Source organism: Schistosoma mansoni (assembly GCF_000237925.1).
Source record: "Schistosoma mansoni, WGS project CABG00000000 data, supercontig 0276, strain Puerto Rico, whole genome shotgun sequence".
Classification (NCBI taxonomy): domain Eukaryota; kingdom Metazoa; phylum Platyhelminthes; class Trematoda; order Strigeidida; family Schistosomatidae; genus Schistosoma; species Schistosoma mansoni.
Genome location: NW_017386137.1, coordinates 101,123 through 110,088, shown reverse-complemented (window position 1 = coordinate 110,088; position 8,966 = coordinate 101,123).

Here is an 8,966-nt window from a genome sequence, read left to right as displayed (position 1 = left end):
TTTTAATCACACAAGGTGTATTGAATTTTTCAGTAGTGAGTCTGCATTACACTCACTTGTACCTACCACCATGTAACATCGCTTCACCGATTATATGCCAACAAAATTCAGGCAACGAAAATTCTCTATTTCAATCAAAATATCTTGTCAATAATATTAAATTAATAATTGAATTCGAAATAATTGAGACAGGCATAGTTGGCTAGCCAAATAAATATTCATGCACGAATGCTTAGTGACGCGGAAATCCATTTCAATTCTGTTGCAAAATCAATACGAATTTGAACATCAGAGGATGATTTAAAATGGGTTCGACCTCCCTTAAAATCTGATGGCGTCCACTTTACCACAATAAATAACTCCAATCATTATTCAATATTCAGTTAATCGAAATGAAGCCTAATAATAATGAAATGAAATGTCCTCTCAAAGTTCATACTATATTAGCTACATCTCTGAGTGCTACGAGTTACCAAGGTTGAAAACGTAATTCAATTGAAGTCTGATTATGTGAGTGTCATGTCATTTGTATCGACATTATTCGGTAGGCGTCATCATCACATCATTCTCTGTGATTGTATGAGCTTATGGATTTGTCAAATGTTGCATTTGTGATAAGGCACCGAACATTCTCTAACTCAATCAGAATATCTTCTCAATAATATCATTTTTATATATGAATTTGAGGTTGTTGATACAGGCAAACCGGGCAGACTGAATGAGTATTCATCTACGATTGCCTCCTGACAGGGAAATCCATTTCAATTCTGTCAGGAAATTAGGAAGAATTTGAATACTAAATGATGATATGAAGTGTGTATGATCTCCCGTAAAATCTGATGGCATCCATCTCATCATGATATCAAACTTCAACCACTATTCAACACAAACATTTATTTTACTGACAGTTTAATATATCTATCGAAAATATTGAGTAACGTTGAGTTAATCTGTCACATTGATTGATATAGAATGTGACACAGAATGGGATGTGGACATTGTTATCAAGATGAATGATCACGGTCTCATCGTCAATAATTATGGGACGTATTATTTAGTCGAGTCAGAAAGCATCCTGATTGGTGATGATAGTTCTATAGATTGATAAACTGAAGACTTGAAATGGAGATACTTCTATTCAACAAGTATTACTAGACTCATTTGAAATAAGATCGTAAGTGATTTCAGTGTTTATACATAACTGAATGAAGACCTTCTATGGCTTGATGAACAAACTATCTGCTTTCATCATTAATTATTATTATTATTATTATTAATGGCTTAGTTCAATATCATAATCTGGTACAATATAGAATTCTCAGCATGAGTTGTTTCAACAAGCTGTTTGCCAAAAACAAAACAAACAACAGAAAACGAATAAAAAAGTTTTAAGAAAAAAACTGAGTTTATACAAATGATCGAATTTGAAACATGCCTAAGAGTACAGGTTATTTACTGGGTCAGCTCTAACAGCCTGTTTGTCACAATGTAAATTTGCTAGGTAAGATATTACAGAACTTTTATAGATTTGCTTGCGTTTATGGATTTTAATGTATTTACGTCTCGTTCTACCAGAAGATATACAAGGAGAGAGATATGAATGAAGCGGATGGTTAGTATCTGATAAGATAACACCTGTCAAGAGTTTGCATAACTTAAGATGTCTATCCACAAGCATAATGGAGAACAATATAGAATAAAAGGTAATATGCAAGAATTTACAAATTGTAAGAGCAAATGGCGAGTAATCCCAAAAGCATGCAGCCTCTTTATGTAGTATGTCAAACGGTAAACTTTTTTCGATAACAGTAAAACATGAGAAGACCAAGAAAGATCAAAGGAAAAAAAGACACCAGGATATTTGACCTTCGACACTGTATTAAGGAGTCTCAAATGGCACAAGCATTATGGGCTCCCAAAATAAAGCATAGGTTCTGTCCATGTCTCAAGCTAAAGTTAGCCGCTTGACATTTAGATGGATTGAGTAAGAGACCATTACCAACAGACCACCTTTCAATACGAGATAAAAACTAATTCATTTCTATGGAATGTAAGGAGGTAGAAATCGGCATACATACAGTGAGGTTGTCCGCATATTTTACAAAAGTGTTTTCTGTGGAAGATGGCAGCTTGTTAAGTAGGAGGTGTCTTGGAATAGAATCAAAAGCAGAAGTAAATTCCAGGAAAGCGCATCTAACATGCTTCCTACCCTTTTCCAACTCCAACACTATATTGTGATGCAGAATATCAACGGAATCTAATGTGCTTCTTTTGCATTTGTAAGCAAACTGATGTGGATCACAGTGCTCTTTTATTGCAGGTTGAAGTGGTTGAATCAGTAATTTTTCCATTATTTTGAGGAAAAGTGAAGTTATTGCAATGGGTCTAAGTTTCACATTTTTATCACCAGAAGCTTTCTTTGATATAGGGATTATCTTCATCTTTCTCCACATTATCGGTAAGACATTAGTTGACAAGGATCTGTTAAAGATATTCGTTAATGGATAACATAAAACATCAGCACATTTTTTAAAAAGGAGGTTTGGGATACCATCAGGTCCTAAACATTGAGATGAATTAAGTGACTGGAAACATTTTCGGACATCATTTTCTGTGAAACTGGGAACACAATTATTCTTCAGACCCTTGGATATAGAGAGCATGATGTCAGATGACTGACGTAAAAAAGACTTATTTAAGTCACAAACATTCAGCTGGTTATCGCTTCTAGTCTGCCTGTCCCCTGTAATTTCTTTAAAGAGTTTCCACATACTTGGAGAGCTTTTACAAGATAGGAGATTCTGAGTGAACACAGAGTTGAGACCTCTAATCTCTTGGTTAATTTTACCATTTAACTTACGAATTTCAAAAGTATTTTTCTCCTTGTACATCCTTTATTTTACCCTCCGTAGCCGTTTTAGTTGTGGAGATGTAAATCGATCAAAACTTAAAAAGTAGGTTTCGGTAGGACAACAAATATCAAAACGGAATTTAAGATAAGAGGTGACAACATCCGTTGTGTTTTCTATTGAGTCATCTGTAAATAATTCCCAGTTGGTCGTACGAAACATGTTTTTTAGATTTTGTAAATTTTCTTCTGAGTAATTACTATATGTTACTTTTTTGGTATGGTGTATGTGTGTACTCTTTCCGTGTTTATCATATACTTTAGGTAGAACACGAATTATACAGTGATCCGAGCTAGGCAATGGAGCACGTTTGCGAGTCACATAGGTACCCACATCATTAATGAAAACCAAGTCTAGATGATCATTCAAACGAGTAGGAAAATCTCCTACATTTAGGTGACCCAGTGATGTAAGGAAGCTACAGTCACATGAATTGAAATCACCACATACAATCAAAAAGTGAATCATTGAAGGCAGTAACGGCGAATTCAGTAAATTTATCAGCGAAGACAGATAGCGCAGATGATGTGCAGTCTGGAGTCATGTAGATATTGGTAACATAAATACATTTGTATTTATTCCGGTGTTTTCAACGGCACCTTAAACTCAGACAGTCAATAAAGTCATTTGAAAACTTAAAACAGGCAATAGTAGATCGACGTTTACAAACGTAGCTACTCCGCCACCACAGGTCTTTTTGTTGTTTGATCGATCCTGACGATAGATATTAAAGTCACGTAATAATAGTAAGCAATCATCCTGTAAGTCAATTAACCAAGATTCTTGAATTGTGATGACACCAAAATTACGATACATGTTTTGACTTAGCAGAAATTGGAGATAGTCCACCTTGTTAATTAGAGATTGACAGTTAGAATTACGTAGCTCAGGAATCGACATTTGATTAATGTTCATTCTCTTTAATGCATATTTCCAACCACCACGATGTCACTTATTGTACTTTTTTGTGATTTGTGCAGCGAAAGGACGTTGTAGCACGTTATATTTTGACGTTTACTTGGGAGAAGGAGCGACCTGAAACAGCAACACAACAGTCAGGACAGACAAGTGCTCTGAAGTGAGAACACGGTGTACTGGTGCAGCAGATATATTTGAAATTGAAAAACGCGGTTTTTAGTACAAAAGTGGAAAGTTATTACAAAGTAGTTTTACTCGTTATTCTGCAGGTTCAGACCGCGTAGGGCTTGTTCATCTTTTTCTTCCAGTGCATTCACTCTTTGTTGCCCTGCAATGAGAAATACAAACTCACATTATTAATGTTGCATGTAAAGATTTTTATTACCGTTACAACGTGAGCTTTTCATAAACGCGCCTGTATAGGTTATGCGATTAATAAACATAACGATAAGTTAAAACAATTTAAAAAAACCTAGATAACTTGTTGAAATATTTAGATGGCAGAAACAGGTAGCTCAGGTATTCAAGCAGGCAGTCTTTATTTTCAACTCATGCTGAGAATTCTATATTGTACCAGATTATAGTTTTGAATAAAGTCATTAATAATAATAGTAATAATAAAAAAGATGTCATATCATAGATGAAATCTGGTGATAAACAACGCGGAATTATAATGAATGATATTTGAACAACAACAAAACCAACGGTCAAGGTTAACAGACAGATCACACTATCACATCATAGAAACTATTCTTATCATTATTTTTACTTTTAGAAAAATAGTTTCTTATGTGGCAACGTATATTAGATTGAAGGATGCCAAATAGTAGTTGTGGTGATTATACGTGATATTCAAACACATATTGGTGACTGAATCGTCAAGTAACTTTACTCAGTGTGGACAGTTTCGTGAGGACGAAAGAGGCGGGCTTTCTTTTCTGAAAAACATATATTGTTCATCGAGCATAATATGTTTCTGTTGAACAGAGATTGTTTCTCAATCACTTCAAATATACTTTCAATATACTGTCACCCTCTTCGTGATGTCTAATGATTTTTAGATGTAAAAGATGATTGCTCAGTTAATCGAAATAGAGAATACGAAATACAAACAAGCAACAGAACGAACAATCATTGATAACCATTATTGAACTGATATCACACATCAATATTCTGTGCGAGTCTTCATCAGTTCATACTGTGTGATTGTCTGTGCTGGATTGTCAGTTAAATGTTGCATTTGTGATCAGAAGGATTGGAGTTTGATTATTAGTGTGCATGTTTGTGCGTAATGCAATTATATGGGAGTAAAAATTGCACAGTGTTCAATGTGAACTCAATTACTAGACAGACATGACATCTATATGTGCGCTTTAATCAATAAACATGAACATATCTGTCCTTCAAGAGGTCATCTACGGTTCGTGTGGCGAAGTATTTAATGCTGATATTGCAAGTAGGAGTGAAAGGACTTTGAATCACACGAGGTGTATTGGTTTTTTCCGTAGTGAGTCTGCACTACACTCACTTGTACCCACCACCATGAAACCTCGCTTCACCGATTATATGCCAACAAAATTCAGGCAACGAAAATTCTCTATTTCAATCAAAATATCTTGTCAATAATATTAAATTAATAATTGAATTCGAAATAATTGAGACAGGCATAGTTGGCTAGCCAAATAAATATTCATGCACGAATGCTTAGTGACGCGGAAATCCATTTCAATTCTGTTGCAAAATCAATACGAATTTGAACATCAGAGGATGATTTAAAATGGGTTCGACCTCCCTTAAAATCTGATGGCGTCCACCTAACCACAATAAATAACTCCAATCATTATTCAATATTCAGTTAATTGAAATGAAACTTAATAATAATGAAATGAAATGTCCTCTCAATGCTCATACTATATTAGCTATATCTCTGAGTGCTACGAGTTACCAAGGTTGAAAACGTAGATCAATTAAAGTGTCAGTGTCATGTCATTTGTATCGACATTATTCGGTAGGCGTCATCATCACATCATTCTCTGTGATTGTATGAGCATATGAAATTCTCAATCGTTGCATTTGAAGTAAGAAGGGGTTGAGTGTTAATTAGAGTGTGAATGTTTCTGCGTGTGTCAATTATATGATAAGTAAACACCTGACGTGTCATTGTCTAGATATCTCTGCATTATTCCGATTATTTCATATCAGCTAACCAAGGAAAGTATAACGAACATCTTAGTATAAAGTACAGAACCTCACATCCACTTGCCTAATTTCGTTAAGTCCTTCAAATAATTCACTATACTGCCAATGTCATTAGATCAATGATAATTACTTATGGAAATAATCATTGAGATAATAGGTTCCTAACAGTCTGATCACACATAAAGTTTGTAAGAAGATTTTGAAATCAAAATATGATTAACTGATCTACACTATCACATGCACAGATAACTTTTGCTTTCGTAATTAGATATTGGTCAATGGCATTGAATTGACAATGCACCACTGAAAACAATTTTGATGTTGATGAATTCACGAAATTACCCAAACAGTCTTGTTATTCGACGACAAACAGTGATTGTCAAGGTAACAACATTTTGATTAGTGTTCATATCTGTCTAAAGTAAACCTCTACTGTGTCAGGAGGGAAACTATTTTTAAATATCACGCAAAAACAAACATTCCTGACTTATTTCATCAAAATTATTATTCAGTTATGAATGCGTAGAATTTTATTCAGTCATCAGTATTCAATGTTTAGTGTAAGTTGAGTATACACTTGACATTATCTTATCACTGTGATTTTCTTTTATATTTGAACACAGATGATATAAAATACAAGCTCAACTGATGTGAGTGAATAGAACATTGAAACACACACAGGTGAAAATCAGTCTTCTATTTGAGTATTAACAATCATGTTATCTTTCAGATACAATGATCAATGTTATAGTTTCGAATGTGTCTGGTATAAGAAATCGTTCTACATTTTCAACAGTTCACTTTCGGCGGAATGCATTATTTTCCTCTAATTACAATGATTTGAGAACTGAATCTATGAAATTGAGCACAATTGATTCTATTTCAATGTACTCAATAGGGAAATCATTATCCTTATTGATCTAGACATCTATTGACAGTCAGGGTTATAATGTGGTATACAAATAGAATGGATGTGACATTGTTCAGAAGTTACAATTTTATTTTAAAAACACGACGGTGAAATCGTTTAACAAAATGTGCTCATTAGAACAAAATCCATGTGTAATAGAGTATTTTTAGCATCCAATCAAATTAATTTGTGCTACTTTGATTTTACCCAATCAAATCAAAACAACTCATTGTTGACGAATAATCAATACATTATTACAGACAACAAACTGTTTGTTCGTAAACTTATGAGCACATGTTTTGAACTATAATTTAACCAATCACCCATTTCAGAATATCGTCTATCACATCGAAGAGAAGTTTTATCCACAGGTGTCAGGAATTTCAACCAACAGTGAATAAAGTTCAGCTCATAATCTCAACAGCCAAAAGAATATTGGTTAACGATAATGTCATATACCTCCATGATTGGTTTATAATGAACATCTGATGTTATTAAATTCGATCATTCTAATGGTTACTTTGAATCATCGAATCAGAAGAGAATAACTTTACACTTCAAAAGTTTATATAAACCCGACAAATTCTATAAGAATTTGAATTATAACTTGACACGATAAGATGAGGTAAGTGTTGAATGAACATACGAACTCAAATTGAAATTTGACCGTTGATTTCTTCATCCTGATCATTTTAGATATAACTTTTCGCCTAGTCTATGGATACTAATTTATCTTATCTTCCTTTGGCCTTACAAACGTTTCAACTGCAACGACATCTGCAAAAACCCTGATTTGCTCAACTATGAGAATGTCATTATTGAAAATGACACATATCGTTATGTAAGTAATCAGATACATTCTAATAGACATATTTCAGTCTCTTCATTATAAGTATTCAATGAGGATTCAACGTTATCAATCTCAAGCAGTTCCGAGTGACCGTTTTAATGTTAAGATATTTGGCATAAGCGTGAGTTGAATACACTTTATAATAAAAATATTTTTCCATATGTTTGCAACATTTTAGGACCATCGTCCTCAATTCTCGTTTAGTTTTTACGGTTATCACGTACAAAAAATTTATTTTCACGAACGTCGTAAGTCATAAATTTTCTTGGAAGTCAAATTATTATTGAGTTTTGTTGATCCATTTTCTGTTAATGAGTCAAAGTTGATTCCATTTTCTTCAGTGAATCAGTTTTGTGCTCCTTGTAACATACAAAACTTCTTTCAATAATTTTTCTTCATTGTTCAACATGGTTTGACTCTTTATAGCGAACCAACTACAGTTTAGTTTTATTATTTGAAATTGTTTATTCATTCATTACAAATTTATCAATGATGTGGCATGTTTTCATTCAATAGATGAAGATTATGTAGTTAAATCTGGAGATAGTGTTGATGCATTTAACAAGTTACGCATTGGATATATTTTTAATTTCATAAAAAACTATACGGAGTCTGAATCTTGGTTTTTGGATGAGAGTGAGTTCTTATATTATTCAGTTATTCTTTGTTTTGATCACTTTTCTCAAACTTATTTTGTATAAAAGCTTCACTATTCATCTTGATGATTACAGAAGTGGTAACCAATACAAAGTGATTGTTGTGTTTGTGTTGTTTTTGAAACAGAACGTGTGTGTATCGCAGCAAGTGTTGAATGCTGTAAAGTGAAATTGGTAAATTAAACAGAGATCTACCTGAAAATATACACCTTCATCTAATAGAAATGATAAACCATGTGATATAATTGCGAAAGTGTAAATTACCAACCCTCCAGTCTATGAAAACTACAAAACAGAAGATATCTCATCTACACGATACTTCATGGTAGACTGAATGAATAAAAGTGATCACTTGTGCAATAGTAGGCTATGTTGTGAGAGAAGGCGGTTTCGATTATTGAAGCCTATGAATTATCAAGTTATATTTGAAGTCCACTAGACCTTTTATAGCACTTACTTGATTCTTGAATGTTTAATGTCTCGGAGGTGCTGTGTGTTATTATTCGGTTATTCAAGACTATTTT